The 22,916-nt window shown below is 43.5% G+C and overlaps 1 protein-coding gene across 3 annotated transcripts in view; it reads left to right on the forward strand.

Moving 5' to 3' along the window:
* The window catches only part of SV2B (synaptic vesicle glycoprotein 2B), a 199,137-nt gene that overhangs the window by 8,838 nt on the left and 167,383 nt on the right, over window positions 1-22,916 (forward strand). The window contains exon 2 of one of the 3 annotated variants that reach the window (XM_060293889.1): window positions 3,989-4,110. The exons of the other annotated variants lie outside the window; for them this stretch is intronic. The gene's annotated coding sequence lies outside the window, so the exon portion shown is untranslated. The remainder of the gene's footprint in view (window positions 1-3,988; window positions 4,111-22,916) is intronic. 3 annotated transcript variants of the gene reach the window in all.

Below are 22,916 nucleotides of genomic sequence, written 5' to 3' on the forward strand. Positions count from 1 at the left end.
CCAAGGTATGGAAGCAACCTAAGTGTCCATCAACAGATGAGTGGATAAAGAAGATGCGGTACATATATACAATGGAATATTAGCCACGAAAAGGAATGAAATTTTGCCATTTGCAACAACGTGGATGGACTTGGAGGGTATTATGCTTAATGAAATAAGTCGGACGGAAAAAGACAAATATTGTATGATGTCACTTATATGTGGAATCTAAAAAATAAACCAGTGAATATAACAAAAAAGAAACAGACTCACAGATATAGAGAACAAACTCATGGTTACCAGTGGGGAGAGGGAAAGGGGAAGGGGCAAGATAAGGGTAGGGGATTAAAAGGTACAAATTACTAGGCATAAAATAAATAAGCCACAAGGATATATTGTACTGCACAGGGAATATAGCCAATACTTTATAATAACTGCAAATGGAGTATAAGCTTTAAAAATTGTGAATCACTATGTTGTGCTCCTGAAACTTATATAATGTTGGACATCAACTATACCTCAGTTAAAAAAATTTTAAAAAGAGAGAGAACAGGAAATGAGGCCTGGGCCCCCTTCATTGTCATGCTTAGAAGCCCTCTGAAACAGCACAGTTAGTTTTCTCAGGCAGGTAAGAGCCTGGTTGGGCTCCCCAACAACTTCCTCTGAAAAATTCTCTGGGGTTTCCCTTGCCAGTGACCAAAGCCCAGGCCCAGTGAGAGCGGCTCCTGGTTTGCCTTTGGGCCCTGCTCTCCTGCAGTGCGCAGAATCTGACAGTGGCCTCTCTCCTGATCTGGGGTGAAGCAGATGGTGCTGGAATGGAGCCCAGCGGGCACATGGTCAGCTCCAAGAGAGAGGAAATGGCCTTGTGGGGTCTGCCCTGCTCCGGGCAGAGTCCTGGGCCCTGGGGATAGGGCTAAAGAGGTCACGGCCATGTCAGGAGCTCCTGACCTTGGCCCTGGAGGGCTGAAGGGGCTCGGTTCCACTCCTGTCCCTAGGATGAGTGATGAATGCAACCCACCTGTGGTTGCTTAAATGTCCGTGGGTTAAATGCAGCCACTTTGAGTTTTTTTTAAAGCAAAGCATAAAAATTAAGCTTTAAGGAAAGGGAAGCTCTGGGAAAGCAATGTAAAAGTGGCAGCTTCAAAATTAAAGTGGTAGAAGATAAGCCCACCTGAGGCGATGAAGAGGTTGATGAGAAAGGGTAGGAGCAGTATGGAAACAGGTGGGATGCTGAGCTGAGCTCTCCTCTCACTCCCCATGATGGGTGACTTTGTCTTCTTTTGGTGGTGCCAGCCCACCTCTGGCAGAGAAGCTGTGCTGGGCCCCTGTCCTCACATCACGGGGTTGGTGGCCTCCTGTTTCCACAGTGGCCCAGTGTGTGGGATCTGGGGGCACCAGGTAGAGCTCTCACAGGCCAGGTTATTCCCATCAAGTTTCTCAGGTTCATCTGTGTCACTGCCAGGTTGATATCCTGGGATTTTTAGCCCATTTCCTCTAGACAAGTAAGGTCCCTTCTGACTGGCTCGACCTTCTAGTCATTCCTGGATTCTTGAGCTTCTTTGAGAAGGTAGAGAGCAAAGAGCTCCAGCGTCAGTCTGCCTGGGTTCCCGACCTGGCCTTGCTTCCTACTCACGTGAGATCTTGAGCAAGTCATTTCACAATCTGTACCTCAGGTTCCCAGTCAGTAAAATCAGAATGATGATAGTCTTACTTTGTAGCGTTATGGGGAAGGAGATATGAGTTAACTTGCATTAAGGGCCTAGAACAGTACCTGTCTCCTAGTGAGAGCTCACTGATGGCAGATAGTATTAAATGCCACATCCTCAATCCAATGACTGGCTGAGGTCCATTTACAGCAGCTGCTGCTCCAGACTGAGCCTGTCACCTCCAGATGCCCTGTAGCCTGCTCAGGTCTCTGGTCTGCCCCCTCTGGTCTCACCTTGGAAACACGAGGGAATGCTTAGGGCTTGCCCATCTGGGAATCAGAGGGAAAAGTCACCCTGAGGTTATAAGGATCACCACCAGCGTTTGCTCAACATTTGTGGAATTCCAACAACAGTATTCTCACAACAACCCTCAAATAAGCAGCTTGTAAATCTGTTTTATTCCCATTTTACAGATAAAGAAATAGAGACAGCAGAGAAGTTTAATTTTACAGCAAACTTAGCTTTGTACTGAGGACACATATATGCATTATATGTGGTTCCTCTAGGAGCTTGTAGTCTGATCATGTGGCAATAATGATGATTATGATGCATATATGATTTCATTTAATTCTCCCAATGCCTATGAAATGGGGGTTTATTGTCTCCATTTTATCATCAAGTAAACTGAGGCTCAGAGAAGTTAAATAACTTGCCCAAAGGTTAGCACTTACTAAGGGGCAGAGTGGATTCAAATGCAGGGCTGCTTAATCTCTAGAACATGTTCTTTGCCCTGTGCCCTGTGTTCCCTCCTCACCAAGTCCATGAAGGCTGGTTAGGCGCAGCCCCGGGCCTCAACCCATGACCTTGACTCCGTCCTCTCCCATTTCTGCTGCTATGACCCACAGTCTCCTAGAGGGAGTTTGCAAATATCTGGCTACTACCTGAGGGGCTTAAACAAGGAACTGGATCCAAATGGATTCCCAGCCTCTGAGCCATTTTCCTACATTCACGTGTCCACCTGACCTACCTGTATCCTCAGGGCCAGTACTTACCTGAAGCTGGAGATATTTTAACTGTGAAAATGTCCTTGATAGTAATGGTCCCTAACTCAGTACTCCATGGCTTATAACTCAGTTTCTTCTATAACTTTGAGACCAGTTTCCTGTCTTCCCCAAGGATGAGTTGAGAGAAATCTGCTTATGTCCCTCTGCACAGTCTGGCTTCATTTATTCTAGACTCTTTTCCAAGTATTTATTGAGCCACTGCTACATTCTAGGCCTTGTCTCTTAAGCTTTTCTCTTATTGGAAGGGTATCTGTTTTCTGTCTCCAAAACCTTCCATCCCCTGGAAGCAGGGGTCTCTGACGTTTGCCTGTCTTGCTGCCCCAGGTGTATCATGTGCCCATGCAAACAAACCTTAGGCCCTTGCCACTCAAAGTATGTGCCCTGGACCAGTAGCACCAGCATCACTTTGGAACTTGTTAGAAACGTAGAATTTCAGGCTCCACCCCAGACCTGCTGAATCAGAACCTACATTTTAACAAGATCCCCGGGTAATTTACACAATAAAAGTAGGGAACAGACCACAACATCTTCATATCATTTTTTCGTAGCTTGAGAGCTCACATGGTCACATATTCTTGGCCCTACACCTCTGGTTCATTAGGGAAGTAGGACCATGACTTGGGTGGGGACCAAGTTTCCTCCGTTGCCAGGACCTATAAGGGCTGCAGTGTTTGGGCTCTGCTGTTGGGGAGCTCATTAATTAATAATTAGACTATAAGGTGAGAAGATGATGTCACAGAGATATATACTGAGTGAATGTTTGTGGGAGCACAGACTATAAGCAGTGGCTATTGCTGCATGAGGAGAGAAGACGGAGAGCCAAAAACACTACTGGACAGAATAAAGGGACATTGCTTAACTGAGCCTTGAAGGATGGGTAGGAGTTTTCCAGGTGGGTGCTGGAGAGGAGAAGGGTATTCCTAATAGAGGAAATAGTTTGAGAGGCACCTAGACCTGAAAGTCCTCGATTGATCTGGGAACAACAGGCAGTCTGATGAGGTGGTACGGTGGTGTTGGCTGGGGGGTAAAGGGGGGAGAGGGCAATGGTGGGAAGTGGCATGGATACCCACTGGAGCTTCTTGTTTTTTATTTTTTTAATTTTTATTTTTATTGGAGTACAGTTGGTTTACAATGTTGTGTTAGTTCCTTTTGGGTGTTTAAAGGTTATCATCATGTGTGCCAAGGAGGAAAAAAACTCAGGAACCACTAACATACTCAGAAGAGCTGATTGTTGTCTTGGCTCCTTGAAAGGGTCCTTTGAGTGGTGAGATAATTACTGTCTTGTGCTTCCTCTACAAGGCTTGACCGTGTGTGAATTGAGTGGATCAGAAGTCTGATATAGCTTCCATCACAGACATCCATCCAGTTAAGAGAAACAACACCTGTGGAAATTCTGATTGATGTCTCGGAGATGCTTTAAGGTACACAAAGACCCAAGAGAGTGTGGAAAATATTTAGTAAATATAAAGAAGTCCTAGACCATAGCTGCCCAGAACAAACAGAGCAGAAAGTTCTGTTTTCCGTATTTGGAGTAGAGGAGAGCTGCAAGGGGACCAGGGAAGCAGTGTTGCCACTACTTCTCAGGCAGTTGCCTGGATAATGTGGGTCCATCCATAACTGTTTCATGAGTTACTAATTAGGGGATTTCCTCCCTTTCCTATTCTCACCACCATTTGGATATATTATAACCACATTACAGATAATCCTGAAAATTGGGAAAAGAAAAGGAAAATCCACCTATAATCTCACCATCTATGTAAGCATTTTGAATTATGTTCTTTATTTGGAAATAACCATATTAAGTACTGTTGGCTCTTTGGGTCTGCTGGTACTGCGTCCATGGATTCAACCATGGATCGAAAATACTTGGAAAAAAAATTCCAGAAAGTTCCAAAAAGCAAAACTTGAGTTTGTTGCACACCGGTAACTATTTACACAGCATTTACATCAAGTTCACAACTATTTGCATAGCATTTACATTGTATTAGGTATTAAAAGTAATCTAGAGACAATTTCAAGTATACAGGAAGATGTGTGTAAGTTATATGCAAATACTATGCATTTTATGTCAGCATCCTTGGATTTTGGTATCCATGGGTGTCCTGGAACCAATCCCCTGCAGATACTGAGTAACAACTGTATGTGGTTTTGTAGCCAGTGGCAGACAGTGGCAAGCTCTTTATCAAACCTGCTTCCTACTCTTTCTAGGCACACAGACTCCATCTCCCAGCCTCTTTTGCAAGTAGGTATGGCCCTGTGACAGATCTGCTGATGTGATGAGAATGGGTGTGATGGGTATCACTTCCAGGCCTGGCCGGTGAACCTCCATTTGCCTCCTCCAGGCTCTTTTCCCATCCACTGGCTGGCCCTGTTTGGTGCTGTCTCATGTGCGAGAAGCAAGCTCTGTCTACGTTAAACTACTGACATTTTAGAGTTTGTTACAGTGGTTAGTCCACCTTCATCAATACAGAGCCTGAAATTTTAATTAGCAATTTCTCATAAGCTTATGGGAACACATTGCGGAGGATCAAGAAGAGTGCTTCTCGATAACATAAATATTAAAAAGGTACCTCTGGGCTGACTGTTGGGTTGCCTGTTTCCTAGGAGCTTATTTTCTTTTTCTTAAAATGTATTGGGACTTCCCTGGTTGCGCAGTGGTTAAGACTCCACACTCCCAATGTAGGGGATCCTGGTTGGATCCCTGTTTCAGGGAACTAGATCCCACATACATGCCACAGCTAAGAGTTTGCATGCCACAACTAAGGAGCCCACCAGCCACAACTAAGACCTGGCACAACCAAATAAATAAATATTTAAAAACCATTGTATTCCTATTTGTTAACATTTATTTTAATATTTAAATTTATTTTTAATAGTTAAAATAGTTATACTGCACAATATTTAAAGAGTCCAATAATTCTAGATAGTTAGAATTACCACATGATCCAGCAATCCCACTCCTGGACATATATCCAGACAAAACTGTAATTCAAAAAGATACATGCACCCCTATGTTCATAGCAGCAGTATTCACAATAGCCAAGACATGGAAACAACCTAAATGTCCATTGACAGATGAATGGGTATATATATACAGTGGAATACTACTCAGCCATAAAAAACAATGAAATAATGCCATTTGCAGCAACATGGATGCAACTAGAGATTATCATACTAAGTGAAGTAAGTCAGAAAGAGAAACACAAATACCATATGATGTCACATATATGGAATCTAAAATATGACACAAATGAACCTATCTATGAAACAAACAGAATCACGGACATGGAGAACAGACTGGTGGTTGCCAAGGGTTTGGGGAAGGAGTGGAGTGGGAGAGGGGGGTTAGCAGATGTAAGCTTTTATATATAGAATGGATAAACAACTAGGAGCTTCTTTGATGCAGAAAAGTGTGGCAGGTTAAACAGCCAGTGTTTCCTCTGATGACTATTCCAGGAGCATATGCACTCTGAAAAGACTGAAGTTCAAAATTTTCCATTTCTTTTCACATTGTTTCTGAATTCTACAGAACGATGGGGATATCTTGTAGCATCCCATATCATTAAAAAATAATAATTTTTTATCCTGAAAACCTGGGAAGTTCTTGCCACATAAATTACATAAATAATTAAGAGTGTTGGATCTATTTGTATTATGCAGTATGATCTAGCATCTTATGTGCTGAGAACAGTGCTGGGCAAGTGAGGAAATCTTCCAGGACATAAGTTCTACCTTTGGTGGCATGTGCCTGACCACCACATAAAATAGCATATATGCCTTTGATGAGGCTGACTTCTCCAGGTAAGTTGGTTATGTGTATCCTAGTTTGTAGATTTGACCATCCACTGAAACTTCAAAGTAACTAACAGGTGAATTTGGTCTTTTGGTCCCTGTTGCCGTAGTGTAGATACCCAAAGGGCTTGGTGTGGGACGTGGCCAGACTTTCACTGGCCATTTATTTATTAGACTCCACATGTAAGAGAGAGCATACAGTATTTTCCTTTCTTCATCTGACTTACTTCACTTAGCATAATGTTCTCAAGGCCCATCCATTTTGTTGCAAATGGCAAGATTTCATTCTTTTTTTATGGCTGAATAATATTCCATTGTATATGTGTACCATATCTCCTTTATCCATTCATCTCTTGATGGACACTTAGGTTGTTTCATATCTTGACTATTGTAAATAGTGCTGCAGTGAACATGGGGGTGCATATATCTTTTTGAGTTAGCGTTTTCATTTTCTTCAAATAAATACCTAGAAGTAGAACTGCTGGATCATATGGTAGTACTATTTTTAATTTTTTTGAGGAACCTCCAGCATGCTTTCCATAGTGGCTGCACCAATTTACATTCCCACCAACAGTGCACAAGGGTTCCCTTTTCTCCACATCCTCACCAACACTTGTTATTTCTTGTCTTTTTGATAATAGCTATTCTAACAGGTATGAGGAAATATCTCATTGTGGTTTGGGTTTGCATTTCCCTGATAATTAGTAACATTGGGAATCTTTTCATGTGTCTATTTGGTCATGTGTATGTCTTCTTTAGAAAAATGTATATTCAGATCTTCTGCCCATTTAAAAATTAGATTGTTTGGTTTTTTGGATAATGAGTTGTATGAGTTCTTTGTATATTTTGGATATTAGTCCCTTGTCAGATATATGATTGGCAAATATTTTCTCCCATTTGGTAGATTGCCTTTTCATTTTGTTGATAGTTTCCTATGCTGTACAGAAGCTTTTTATTTTGATGTAGTCCCACTTTTTTTTTGCTTTTGTTGCCTTTGTTTTTGGTGTCAGATTAAAAAAATCATTGCCAAGACCTATGTCAAGGATCTCATCCCCTATATTTTCTTCTAGGAATTTTATGGTTTCAGGTCTTACATTCAAATCTTTAATCCATTTTGAGTTAATTTTTGTGTCTGGTATAAGACAGTGTCCAAGTTTCATTCTTTTGCATGTGGCTGTCCAGTTTTCCCACCATCATTTATTGAAGAGACCATCCTTTCCCCAGTGTATATTCTCAGCTCCTTTGTTGTACATTAATTGGCCATATATGCTTGGGTTTATTTTGGGGCTCTCTGTTCTGTTCCATTGATCTATGTGTCTGTTTTTATGACAATACCATACTGTTTTGGTTACTGTAGATTTGTAGTATAGTTTGAAATAAGGGAGGTGGTGCCTCCAGCTTTGTTCTTCTCTCTCAAGATTACTTTGGCTATTCAAGTTGTTGTTGTTGTTGTTGTTTTTTTGTGGTTCCATACAAATTTTAGGATTATTTGTTCTATTTCTTTGAAAAATGCTATTGGAATTTTGATAAGGATTGCATTGAAGCTGCAGATTGGTTTGGGTAGTAATAGACATTTTAATATTGATTTTTCCAATCCATGAGCACAGCATATCTTTGCATATATTTATGTTTTCTTCAGTTTCTTTCATTAACGTCTTGTGGTTTTCAGTATACAAGTCTTTCACCTCCTTGGTTAAATTTATTCCTGGGTACTTACTCTTTTTGATGCAATTGTAAATAGGATTGTTTTCATTTACAAATGATGCTATCATTTTAAAACAGATTTTATTTTTAGAGCAGTTTTAGGTTGACAGCAAAATTGAGAGGAAGATACAGTGATTTCCCATCCCTCGGCCCCTAAAACATGCATAGCTTCCTTCATTATCAGTATCCCCACCAGAGTGGTACGTTTGTTACCATTGATAAACCTACACTGACACATCATAATCACCCAAAGTATGTAGTTTACCTTAGGGTTCACTCTTGGTGTTGCACATTCTATGTCCCATTGCATTTTAAAACCAAGCAGCTCTGTCTGATACTTGTAGGTTGTATAACCTTGGGCAAGTAGTTTAACTTCTCAGAGCCTCAGTTTCCTCATCTGTAAAATGGTTATAGTAAGATCTATTTTCAAGGGTTATTGAGGGGCATTTATTGAGGAGATGATGGTTGTCTAGTGCTTCGTAGGGTATGTGGCACTCAATAGGTGTTTTCCCTCTGGACTGAAAAACTCCCTGAGAGCTGGGACTGTATCATCTTGTCTACCTCCATAGCTCTGGCTTTTAAGAGTCCCTGGCACACTGGGTGCTCAATGGTTAGTTATTTAACAAACTTGGAGTACCTTTAACAAACCTGTGTATTTCAAAGGAGAAATGCTGTAACCCTGGATTGGAGAATTGAGAAGCGTGGTAGAGGAACATAGAGAGGGTCTAACACCTTGGCCTTGGGGTGTTGGAGGGATAATCGAACAGCTCACCAACAGGGCTAGAGAACTGGAATTTGCAAGAGAAGGCGGGGGTGCTTCTCCTTTCTAATGTGTGTGCTTGGGATTGCTCTATATTTGGATGATGACTCTCTCCTCTGAGGGTTAATCCTCTTTGTCTGAGTCATCCAGCCAGGGGATTAGCTGCTTTAAACTCCAAGCCTCACTGTCCCTGACAATGTGAGTTTTGTGTTGCCAAGAACCAGAGCTTCCAAGGGTCAATTTTTATTGACCCAGCACACAAGGCTCCTTTGTGTTTATTTAATCCCAGCCCCTTAATACTATGGAGGGAGAGACTGAGGCCCCAACAGGGGAGGTAACTTATTATTTCCCATGGCAGATTTATGATCAGAGACCCTATTTCCAGCTTGGAGTTCTCTCCTCTGCTCTGTGCTAGTGTTTAATAAGGATTCAGAAGAAGGAGCTTAGCTGAAAGAACAAAACGATGGAATGCAGTGCTGGAGTACTGATGTTAATTCCATGTTGTGTTCTGGGGAAATCTGCAGTCTGTTTGTGGAAAGTCCAGCCTGCTCCCTTGCAAATAGATGGGCTATTTGGAAACCCTCCCAAGGGGCTGAGTTCCCCACCATTTTCTGGCTTTGGGTGCCCAGATCAAGATTCCCATTCAGGGATGAAGGAAATCTGCCTGGCCCAGGTGGGGTCACCTCCCTGTCCTGGAGGCCACCCTATGAGTTCCACATGGAGTGAGGAATGGGGAGTTCTTCAAAGGGAAATTGAGGACTTGTTACCAAAAAGAAGGGGACATGGTTGCTGGGCAGGGAACCCCAGGTGTCTGCCACAAACACTGAGCTGACTTTTGCTGAAATAAAGATGATAAAGTATTAGCTTTGTTGGTGAGTGTCAAAGACTTTAAAGTCTGGCTGTGTCTTCAACATTCCTTCTTTTCTAAGGGGTTCCGATTTTCTTAACCCTGTCCTTGCTTGCCCTATTCTTGCTTTTTAAGAATTAAAATATGCAAAACTCAAAGGTGGATTCCCCTCCACCCCCGAAATCCCTTTTACATCTATCTATTCAACAAATATTGATTGACTGCCCACTGTGCTAGGCACTGGGGTTAGTGGTAGGCAAGGAAGATGCAATCCTTGTCCTCTGAATCGCTGACTTGTCTGTAACTTGAAGACCTGTTGCTGCCCATCAGGGGTACTAACTTTGGTTAAAGAAGGGAGTGCATCGTTGAATTATATTGACGAGTTATTCTGCCAAAGGACGTGACTTTGCATTCTCCCTGTGCACAGAACATCATGGAAGTTGAAGAGAAAAAAAATCCATCTTGGGACCAAACATCCTGCTACTCTGTTCCCCTGAAACAGAGAGCGTGGGTGGCTTTCACCTGTGCTACTTCTGTTTGCAGGCTGTGAATGAGAAGTGGCACCCCAGGCTGCTTTGTTGCTGTGTGGCAGTGTTTGAACACTGGACAGCATATTGCTTTGCTATTATCAGGTTATTTGTATAATCCCAGCAGCTGGCAATTGTGTAATCATTTTTAAAAGAAAAAAGCCGGAGATATCTGCTTAGAGAGAATCAAATAACAGGCAGAGAATGAGATGTGCTGTGCAATCCCGTGCAGAACATTGGATGGCTGCTCTTCACAAAGGTAGGATTGTTCCTTGCTTAGAATTCCCCGTGGGACTTCCCCTCCTCAAAGTTCAGGGACAGGTAATGCATTCTGGAAGGGAAGCCTGTCTCATTCTCTCTGTATGCACTGACAAAGCTAGAAAAGTTGCTTCAGCTTTTGGGATCTGGTCAGTCTTGTGCTGAGGGCCTTGTGGCTCTGAGTCCAAGGTCAGCCCCGGAGTACAGACCTTAAGAGCACAGAGCTACACCTTTCTCTCCTTCTGTTTTATGTTCCATGGTGGTCAGATGACTGGATTGAAGCTTATCTCCTTCACTTACTAATTGTGCTTGAATGCTCTGTGCCTCAATTTCCTTATCTATAGAATAAAGATAATATTAATAGTGCTCTATCTCATACAGTTGTGAAAAGAAAGAAACTAAATGAGGTACTACAGTGCTTAGCATAATGTTGGGCAGATAGCAAGAATATTAGTCCGCTATTACTGTGTGAGAATAATAAAGCTGCGTAACAAATATCCCCAAATATCTCAGTGGCTCACACAGCAAATATTATTTATCTCACTCGTGAGTTTGCCAGTCAGCTGGAGGGGCTCTCCTTCACATTGCAGCTCAGGTGCAGGTCTGCTCTGTGTGACTCTCATCCAGCTACGTATATGCTACTAGCAGCTGCTAGGGACATGTCCTTCTCATGGCAAATGATAGGAGGACATGAGAGATGCCAAACTGTAAAAGCACATTGAAAGCCTCTGTGCATATCCTGTTGCTAACATTTCATTGGCCAAAGCGAACCACATGGCCAAACCCCACATCAGTGAGGTGGGGAAGTACATGCCTCTCACAGTGGAAAACACTGCAACATTACATGGCTAAGAATGTGGATTATAATTATATTATGTGGGGGAGGAGAACTGGGACTAATAATTTGAGGTATCAAAGCAAGTTAACTACGTAACAGGATGTTTAGTGGGAATTTTCTGTTGTCCCAGAATAGGCATTTAGAGTGCAAATCTGAAAATAAGAAGTCTTAGGTACTCTGCCTTTTAAACTGAGCCACAAATAACTGGGGTCCCTGTCCCATTCTCATGACTTTCCAAGAGGTATCAAAACTGGTCGTGGGGGTCTTCCGGGAAGATGGCGGAAGAGTAAGACGCGGAGATCACGTTCCTCCCCACAGATACACCAGAAATACATCTACGCGTGGAACAACTCCTACAGAACACCTACTGAACGCTGGCAGAAGACCTCAGACCTCCCAAAAGGCAAGAAACTCCCCACGTACCTGGGTAGGGCAAAAGAAAAAACTAAACAGAGACAAAAGGATAGGGACGGGTCCTGCACCAGCGGGAGAGAGCTGTGAAGGAGGAAAAGTGTCCACACACTAGGAAGCCCCTTCGCGGGTGGAGACTTCGGGAGGCGGAGTGGGGGAGCTTGGGAGCCGCGGAGGAGAGCACAGCAACAGGGGTGCGGAGGGCAAAGCGGACAGATTCCAGCGCAGAGGATCGGGCCGACCGGCACTCACCAGCCGAGAGGCTTGTCTGCTCGCCCGCCGGGGCGGGCGGGACTGGGAGCTGAGGCTCCGGCTTTTGTCGGAGCGCCGGGAGAGGACTGAGGTTGGCGGCGTGAACACAGCCTGCAGGGCGTTAGTGCACCGCGGCTGGCCGGGAGAGAGTCCGGGGAGAAGTCTGGAACTGCCGAAGAGGCAAGAGACTTTTACGTCCCTCTTTGTTTCCTGGTGCGCGAGGAGAGGGGATTAAGAACGCTGCTTGAGAGAGCTCCAGGGACGGGCGCGAGCCGCGGCTAGGGGTGCGGAGCCCAGAGACGGACGTGGCTAGGGCCGCCCAGAGCGGCTAGGGCCGCTGCTGCCGCCACCGGGAGGCCTGTGTGCGAACACAGGTCACTGGCCACGCGCCCTTCCGGGGAGCCTGTGCAGCCCGCCACTGCCGGGGTCCCGGGATCCAGGGACAACTCCCCCGGGAGAACGCACAGGCGCGCCTCAGGCTGCAACGTCTCGCCGGCCTCTGCCGCCGCAGGCCCGCCCCACACTCCGTGCCCCTCCCTACCCCCCGGGCCTGAGTGAGCCAGAGCCTCCGAATCAGCGGCTCCTTTAACCCCGTCCTGTCTGAGCAAAGAACAGACGCCCTCCGGCGACCTACACGCACAGGCGGGGCTAAATCCAAAGCTGAGCCCCTGGGAGCTGTGAGAACAAAGAAGAGAAAGGGAAATCTCTCCCAGCAGCCTCAGAAGCAGCGGATTAAAGCTCCACAATCAACTTGATATACCCTGCATCTGTGGAATACCTGAATAGACAACCAATCATCCCAAATTAAGGAGCCCTGTGGATGAAAGGCTCTTGGGGCTGCAGCCAGGAGTCAGTGCTGTGCCTCTGAGGTGGGAGAGCCAACTTCAGGACACTGATCCACAAGAGACCTCCCAGCTGCACATAATATCAAACAGCAAAAATTTCCGAGAGATCTCCATCTCAACGCCAGCACCCAGCTTCACTCAACGACCAGCAAGCTACAGTGCTGGACATCCTATGCCAAACAACTAGCAAGACAGGAACACAACCCCACCCATTAGCAGAGAGGCGGCCCAAAATCATAATAAGTCTACAGACACCCCAAAACACACCACCAGACGTGGACCTGCCCACCAGAAAGACAAGATCTAGCCTCATCCACCAGAACACAGGCACTAGTACCCTCCACCAGGAAGCCTACACAACCCACTGAACCAACCTTAGCCACTGGGGACAGACACAAAAAACAACAGGAACTACGAACCTTCAGTCTGCAAAAAAGGAGACCCCACAGTAAGATAAGCAAAATGAAAAGACAGAAAAACACACCGCAGATGAAGGAGCAAGATAAAAACCCATCAGACCTAACAAATGAAGAGGAAATAGGCAGTCTACCTGAAAAAGAATTCAGAATAATGATAGTAAGGTTGATCCGAAATCTTGGAGATAGAATGGACAATAGAATGGACAAAATGCAAGAATCAGTTAACAAGGACCTAGAAGAACTAAAGATGAAACAAGCAACGATGAACAACACAATAAATGAAATTAAAAATACTCTAGATGGGATCAATAGCAGAATAACTGAGGCAGAAGAACGGATAAGTGACCTGGAAGATAAAATAGTGGAAATAACTACTGCAGAGCAGAATAAAGAAAAAAGAATGAAAAGAACTGAGGACAGTCTCAGAGACCTCTGGGACAACATTAAACGTACCAACATTCGAATTATAGGGGTTCCAGAAGAAGAAGAGAAAAAGAAAGGGACTGAGAAAATATTTGAAGAGATTATAGTTGAAAACTTCCCTAATATGGGAAAGGAAATAGTTAATCAAGTCCAGGAAGCACAGAGAGTCCCATACAGGATAAATCCAAGGAGAAATACGCCAAGACACATATTAATCAAACTGTCAAAAATTAAATACAAAGAAAACATATTAAAACCAGCAAGGGAGAAACAACAAATAACACACAAGGGAATCCCCATAAGGTTAACAGCTGATCTTTCAGCAGAAACTCTGCAAGCCAGAAGGGAGTGGCAGGACATATTGAAAGTGTTGAAGGAGAAAAACCTGCAACCAAGATTACTCTACCCAGCAAGGATCTCATTCAGATTTGATGGAGAAATTAAAACCTTTAGAGACAAGCAAAAGCTGAGAGAGTTCAGCACCACCAAACCAGCTCTACAACAACTGCTAAAGGAACTTCTCTAGGCAAGAAACACAAAAGAAGGAAAAGACCTACAATAACAAAACTGGTCGTGGAACCCTCAACTCTAAGCCCCCAGGTCTATATAATTATAGAGATAGAAAGGAAGGCATAATCTTTGGAATCTTGGCCTGTAGGATGTACTTGCTTGAGGTGAAAGACTTTTTGCTCCCCATGAAGTCAAGTGAAGGGACCCTGAGAGACTCCCTTGTGGAGACTGGGGATGCTTGCAAGGAGGGGATGTGGGGCATTTTGTACCAGCAGACATTCCACTCCCCTGTGGTACTGATGGAGTGGATTGGACTTGGAGGGCTTGACGTGTCCTCTGGAGTTTGAGGCAATGAAGATATACAGCCTGGTGCCTACTTTGAGTCTAGTAATTTTGACAGGCAGGAGGCTTAATGGAGTAGCCCATGCTAGCAGGGAAACATGCATGGCAGTAAAGTGCCAAGGGAAGAAAAGAACCTTTTTCTAGCCCATTCATTGAGGGCTTTGGAAGGTACAGAAGGCTCCACGGGAGGAAGCATAAAGCTTAGGGGAGGGGCAGGGACACACTGGCTGATCCGCTTGGGGCTCCCAGTGTTTACTCCTAATCCCCAGCTTCTGTCTGGCCAGCAGCAGATGGAATCCTCTGTGGGCTGCTCAGCCAAGATGCTCCATTGTTTTAGGATAAGGTGGGGTCCAAAATAAAATGCTGGTACAGAGCATATCTTTGCAAGGAGCAAAGGGTTGGCATTTCTAGGGGAGGAAGAGTTTCCCGATGGTAAGAGCTATCTTTTTCATCATAAATCTTTTCTTAATCTCAGGGAGAGATTCAATGGCTAAAGTGGATGTGGAAAGAAGGTAAGATGTACCTAAGGTAGTCAGTCATTTGAGATGTGAGTACAAAGCTATGGTGCGCAATTCATTTGTTCTCATGTTTAAGTCTGGGCTGCTTGGTGAGCTGCCTGAATTTAACAAATGACAAATCCCACTTCTGGCTCTGGTTGTTATGAACATATTCAGTAATACACATAAGGTGACTTATTCCAAAATTTGTGTTAGCAAGGAAATTTGAAATTACCCAAATCTATTGGTGAAATTAGTGACTATTTAAGTTTGTCATCAGGTGGTTGGTTTCCTCATGCTTACTAATTTTTTTTCTGATTTGAAAAGTAGTACTTGTTATTGAATAAGATTTGGAAAATAATAAAACTTATAAATGATAAAGCTCTTTATTCATGCTGCCAAGTTACCTTCCAGAAAGTCTGTGCTAATTTACCCTACAACTAGCAATGTATGAACGCCCCTCAATGTATCCTTGCTTGCAGTATTATTATTAAAAAGATCAAACATTGTCAATCTCTTAGCTGAGAAAATATTTTACTTTTTGTGTATTTGATTGCTAATGTGATTGAGCACTTTTGCTTATTGACTAATTGTATTTCCTCTTCTAAGCATCGTCTTTCCATGTCCTTTGTCCATTTAAAATTGAGAGTTAGTGTTTTCCATATTTGTCAGTAAAAGCTCTGTGTATATGGAGGTTATTAAATCAGTGACTCTCATAATTACTGTAATCATTTCCCCAATCTGTTTGCCTTTAATTTTGCACTTATATGGTCTCTTACCACGTAGCAACCTAATTTTCATATATTGCCAATATTTTCAGTTAAATTTCTTTCATGCTAAGAAGTCCTTCCTTATCCGAAAAGTATTCATCTGTAAACTTTGACTGTTTTTATTATTTTAATTTTACATGTAATCTATTAATCATTTTCACTTTATTATGACATATGGTGTGAGGTAGGGATCTATCTCTATTTTAGTCTGTTTTAACTGTTGTTAATCAGTTCCTTCAGTATCACTTAATGAGTACTCCTTCTTTCCCCAGTGAGTTGAAAAGACACCTGTATATTTTGTTCTATTTGATCTCTCTGCCTCAGACTAATGTAATTATTATAGTTTTATATTCTGTTTTAATGTCTGGAGGTACAAATCCCTCTTCATTCTTACTTTTAAAATGTTCCTTGGATATTTTCACCCATTTATTCTTCCAGATGAGTTACTGAATCATGTGGCCGGATGTGTTGAGAAGCAGGGCTGGTGTACTGAATTAAGAATATGCCAATTATGACCTGCTGAATGAGGGGGCACCAGTCACCCACCCAGGGTCGGCAGGTGGCTCCCTCAGCATCTGAGCTCCCACTTTTGGGAAGGGGAACTTAGGGGTTCATTTTGATTGAAGGCACAATTTCAATACACCTGCACAAAGGACCGAGGGGCCACAGTGGGGGTGGGGAGAAGGGCACTCCTCTGTCCCAAGTCCTGATCCAGCAGGAAACAGAGAACAATGTAGTAAGCACCTATTGCTTATAAAGTGGTTGGGATGGAGGTCACTAATTTTTCATGGACTTAACTCTAAGTGGTTATTTTACAAGGTACCGTGGAAAAAGCAAAGCAGGAACTTATGGAGGGAATCTTAAACTCAATCCTTTTCTATATGTCCAGAATCTGGGTGTGAGCAAGGTTATCATACCATAAAATGCCTGGGCAGCAACTCAGAAAAACAAGTATTGTTTTTCTCATCACACCAAGTTAAAAAAGTGCATTTGGAGTTTGGATAGGAATTACAGTTTAATTCCATTACAAATTACATTTGTATTTATGTAGTTACATTACAAATTAATTTGGTGAGAATTGGCATTACAGAACATGGTATATTTCTTTATTCAACGTTTATTTTCAGTCTCTCTATAAAGTTTGTATTTTAAAACAATGAAAATATGAAAATAATAATAAAATAATAGAAAAATAAAATAATAAAAACTACCCCTTACTGAGGGTTATGTGCTAGGCTTTGGTTACTTTAAATGTAGTATCTCATTTAACCTTCCCAACTTACCCAAGATGATTCAGGTAGTAAAGGCAGAGAAACCTAGTCAAGACTTTTCTGATTCTGGAGCCTGAACTGTTAACCTCTACAATATATAACCTCCCTTAAGATTCCTACAAATTATCTCCTATAGTTTAAAGTGGCAGGGAAATAGTCTAACAACTAATGTTTGTTCTTAGGTTAATAACTTATTTTAACATTTTCTCTTTGAAATTAAAAAAAGTGTCAGTGTGGGGCTAACTTTGCTTAGAATTTAGTAAACACTATTGGTTTGAAGAGTCAAGATTTTCTTCACGTTGGGTAAATTTTTATCCAGTGCTATGGTTCTCAATCCTGGCTGTATATCAGAATCAGCTGAGGAGTTTATTTTAAAAAACAAAAACCAAAAAGAAAAAACCCAACCAATTTCCTAACTCTCCTGAGATTACTTAAGCCAGACTCTAGAGGTGGGGCTGGGAAATTGAATTTTTTAAAGGAACTGCCCAGTGATCCTGATGTGCAGGCAAGGGTTGTGACCCAGTGAAAGAGTAAACTTTCAGTTATTATTTCTGTTTCTGTCGTTTTTATTTTCTTCTAAAGTCACCCCTAATTCTTGGGTGGAATCTCGTTTCTTTTTTTTTGGCCGTGCTGCGAGGCTTGTGGGATCTTAGTTCCTCGACCAGGGATTGAACCTGAGCCCTCAGCAGTGAAAGCATGGAGTTCTAATCACTGGACCACCAGGGAATTCCCTCATTTCTTTGTCTTTCACATCTCTCGTATTCTCTCATAATTTTTACCTTTTAATTTCTAAAACTTTCTTTCTGAAGGTGGACTCAACAGCTGGGCAAACCAGACAGATCACCCACTAGCTAGAAGGGAAGAGAGTTGGCTTAAAAATGAAAACAGCTGAGATCAGAGCATCAGCTCTCTTGAAACACGCCGGGCCTCATCGCAATCAGGGGATTTGTTCCTCTCTGCCCCTCCCTCTCCTTCTCCACCCACCTCAAGAAAGCATCTATTTATATTAATATCTTTAAAAGTAATGCTTGTCCAGGAGTCTGACTACAAAAGACTGTATTCCCAATATGTGCTAAACAGCCCCATTTGCTTAAACCCCCATTATGTCAGGTACTATAAATATATTTCATAGATATAAGACCAGTGGTGTTGTTGATGCAGATAAGATGAGCACAGAGCCTGATTCAGAGTAGGTGTTCATCAAAGATGCCCTCCCTCCCCTCTATCAGGGCTTAAGTCATGCTGCTCACAAGTGGGGTCCCCAGACATCCTCCCTGAGGACTCAGTTGAGAAAGCAGGGGTGCCTGAGGTTGATTTCCCCATCTGAATCATCTTTAACTGCTCAGCTTTCTTTTGATGGGTTGGTTCTGCTCCATCCTTATGCCTTGTGAGCCATTTGGGCACCAGTCCCCTGCTTGCTCTCTGCTGGCACACTTGCTGCAGAGCTGGCACCCCCAGTTTTGGCTCGCTGTCCATCCTTTCTGCTGCTTCCAGTTGCTTGTTTTGTCTCTCTGAGTGATTTAACAGAACTGGACGTCCCAGTTAAGACACTTTGTATCTGGGCTCATCTTCCCCAACCTTTCATCTCTTCTCAGTCCTGTACTTTCCAAGACACCTATTTAAATAAGAGCCTGAGGAAGAGATGGTGTGCGTGGGCCATCAAACCATAGAGCCCGCATTTGTTTATCCAGGAATAACCTAGAAAGCCAAGACCCATGCGGTAACACTCATGGGCGTCTGTGCACATTGTGCTATTTCTGAGACACAAATGGGGGGATTTGCCTGTGTTGAGTACCAGTTATTTGCCTACCGTTTCCAAAGACTAGACCTCGTTTGCACTTTATCAAAAATTCTTGCAAGGTAGGAAGTATTATTTCCACTTTACAGAGAAGCTGAGTCATTCATCCAATGTCTCATGATTGATGTGTGGTAGAGTTGTGACCCAGGCCTTTGGACTCCTCGTCCAGTATTCTTTTCTCTATATTGGGCATGTCTTCACTGGCAGTCTCCAGAGATGAGCAGGGAGAGATGAATTGGGAACAGGCTGGATTCGCTAGATAAGCCATCTCCAGGCGAGACCCTCCTGAGCTCTGAGCACACATGGTCTGTGTCCCCTGCCTGTTCCTAGGTTACTCCTTTACCTGGAAGTCACCCAGGACCGTGCGGAGGACTGTTGCATAGGGAAAATGGGGTGCATTGTGTTGCTCTGGATATCACCCCCATCACAAGCTTTGCCAGTTCAGAGAGGATGCTTTAAACCCCACAGGAAATAGTTTGTCCCTGTAGCCCTGTTATGCCTCTCCTCATGAGGCATCCTCCTGGGTTAACATCAGGGTGGGCAAACTGTGTTTGGTACTGGTTTGCTATTCTTTTCTCACCACATCCATTAAACTATCAAAATGTTATTAAGATTTAAATGAAATCTCCCAGCCTTGGGGCCCATCTGTTCTCACTATTTATTCCCTCAGGGGAGTCACGAATCTGTCATTTGCAATTTTACAGTTCTCCATATCCGAGGTGCCAGCGGTGTTTCCTCTGCAAGGTTACGATGCATGACTCTCCTCTCCGTGCAGGGCTCTTGCGGGCAGGGGGCAGGGGGGTTGTCTGTGCAACTAATGACACCTCCTTCCTCAGGAAGTGAGAAGCCCTCTCCTGAGTGCCAGGCACAGCAGCCAAGCCTTGCTGGGAAAATATACATCCTTGCCTCACAAAACAGAGATTTCCAGGCCCATATAGGGATCAGGGACTTCTTTTAAGTCATACTACAGCAGCTTCCTGCTGTCCAGAGATATGGAAGTTATTCGTTCTTAAAAGGGGAGTGTTTCAGTTTGCCAGAGCTGCTATAACAAAATAACACAGACTGGGTGACATAAACAACAGCAAATTTTCTGCCAGTTCTGGAGGCTGGAAGTCTAGATCAAGGTGCCATCAGTTTCATTTCCTCTGAGGGCTCTCTCCCTGGTTTGCAGATGGCTGCCCTGTTGATGCCTCCCCACACGGTTCTCCTCTTCTTATAAGGACACCGATCAGATTGGGTCAGGGTCCACCCTGAGGGCCTCATTTTAACTTAATCACCTCTTTAAAGGCCCTGTCTCCAAATACAGTCAACATTCTGAGGCACTGGAGGTTCAACATATGAATTCTGCGGCAACACAATTCAACCTACAACAGAGAATTAATAAGTGAGAATACAAACACTGTTGAGTTTCCATTCTGTGCCAGGCACTGTACTCGCAGCTTCACATACATTTTCTCATTTATTGAAAAGGATCATCCAACAGCGATTCCAGCTGATCTTTGTATAATTACCACTGAGCAGTCAGCACAAGGGGTGAGGCTTCCCTTGAGAACTTGAAAATTAAACACCAGGGCATAAAGAGCAGAGTGACAAAATGAAGTCACATTGAAGAGAGAAAAGACCCCCAAACCCACCGTACTTGAATGTAACTGGATTGAATCTATTAACAATAATGATAATAATAGTGATAATACTTGAAATTTAAACACCAGGGGATAAAGAGCAGAGTGACAAAATGAAGCCACATTGAAGAGAGAAAAGACCCCCAAACCCACTGTACTTGAACGTAACTGGATTGAATCTATTAACAATAATGATAATAATAGTGATAATAATTGAAATTTGTTGAGTGCTTGCTGTGTTTTAAGTGCTTTAAATGCATTACTTATTAATAGTCACAATTCTAAAGAAAGAACACATCTAACACTCTTAAGAGGTGTTGGTCAGCGAAGTAGGCCCAGAAAAAGGAGCTTCTCAGAAGGCAATGTTGTCAGTACCTTCCAAATACTGTCCAAGAAAGAGGACGTTCTAGCCAACAGACCCAGTTATTGGCATGGCTGTACCTACTGTGGGCATGCGTGCAGCTGGTCTGCCTAATGTGGGATAGGAGGTGCTGGTCTGCCTAATGTGGGATAGGAGGTGCTGGCCGTGCCAAGATGAGGACTTACAGGTAGATTTCTCCTTGCAGATAAGTCAAGCACTCTGCTTGCTATCTGGAACCCTTGGGGAATGGGAGAGAGACTTGTGTTGCAGGACTGATGAAACCTGATTTAGGGTGCCAGCCAGACCTGGGGCTGGGCTATTATGTTTGTTTCCTGTTGCTGCTGTAACAAATTGCCACATAGTTAGTGGCTGAAAATAACCCAATGTATTATCTTACAGTTCTGGAGGCAGGAGTTTGAAGTGGGGCTCCCTGAGCTAAAATCAAGGTGCTGGCAGGGCTGTGTTCCTTCTGGAGGCTCGAGGAGAGAACCTGGTCCTTTATCTTTTCCTGTTTCTAGAGGCCAGCTGCATTCCCAGGCTTGTGGCCTTTTCCCCATCTTCAAATCCATCAGCTTCCCATTTTCAGATTTCTCCTTGTGTTCTTCTTTTCTATGAGGACCCTTGTGATTACAATGGGTCGACTCAGTTAACCCAGTATAGCCTCCCCATGTCAAGATCCTTTCCTTAATCACACCTGCAAGCTCCTTTTGCCATGTCAAGTAGCATATCCCCAGGTTCCAGGGATTAGGACATGTTTGGGAGGCCATTCTTCTGCCTCCTACGGTTATCCTTACTGAGATAAGAACTCCCTTTTGGGAAAACTCTTGGATGACAGTCAGCTTGTCCACTTCAGCGACACCCTTGATCTAGACTTCCAGCCTCCAGAACTGGGAGAAAATTTGCTGTTGTTCATGTCGCCCAGTCTGTGTTATTTTGTTATAGCAGCTCTGGCAAACTGATACACTCCCCTTTTAAGAACGAATAACACTGGCTGTACACTCTTAATTTTTGAAGTTGGTCCTCCCTACCTGCTGAGGCAAGGGATGGTGTAATACCCCATGTGAAAGTTCAGGAAGGTCACAGAGACTGAGTAGTTTTCTGGGATTGGAACCTATTCTGGCCAGCAGCCTGGTCCTTGTCATTGCACCATGCTTCCTTTCCAATCCATGTAACAGACAGGGGACACCAAGACTTATTTCCATTAAGATAAATAAATGGAGGACCAAAAGAAGGAATATAGTTTCCTAACCGGGTGGCGGAAAGGTAGAAATTAAAGCATACGGGTGTAGCTCTTCATGGGGTGTGCCAGGGATTGCTCTGTTTTAAAAGCTAACATTCCTTGGTTGCTGGGGTCTCTCTGCATTTAGTTTTATTGTATAACTTAACAAATCAGGGTACAGACCACCTCAAGAAGGAAGAAGGAGAATCTCTTATTTTGTTAAAATTGTTCATGCTTGTATTCTTTCATCACACACTGAGTGCCTTTTCTTTGGTGGGTGTTGCGGGCAATATAGCAATATTTAAAGTGTGGTTCTTGTTCTCAAGGAGTTTACAGTGGAGCAGTTCAATCTGGTCCTTTGTCCTATAGGCCACATAGCATGGGCTTTGGAATCAAAAGACTTGGACTCAACTGCTAAGCTTTGTCAAACACTAGCTGTGTGACGTTGGGAAAGTTGCTTAACCTCTCTGAGCCTGCCTCAGCTCCTCCTTCTCTACAATGGAACAATAACTGTACCCACCTTGGAGGGTCCTTGTAAGGACTGAATGAATGTCAAGCTTCCAGCTCTGAGTTGAGCACACGGCAGATGCTCGTGAGATGTTCTCTGCCCTTCCTTCCCCTGGGCGCTTAGCTTTATCATTAGAGAGAAAAAAAGAGTGTGGATGAGATGGGGTGGGGAGAATGGGAGGTGAATTTAAGCATTTCTGGGATGTTCTAATTAATGGGCAGAGGCCAGGCTGGAAAGAGATCAGCTGTGCCCT

Source organism: Globicephala melas, chromosome 2, assembly GCF_963455315.2.
Source record: "Globicephala melas chromosome 2, mGloMel1.2, whole genome shotgun sequence".
Taxonomy (NCBI): domain Eukaryota; kingdom Metazoa; phylum Chordata; class Mammalia; order Artiodactyla; family Delphinidae; genus Globicephala; species Globicephala melas.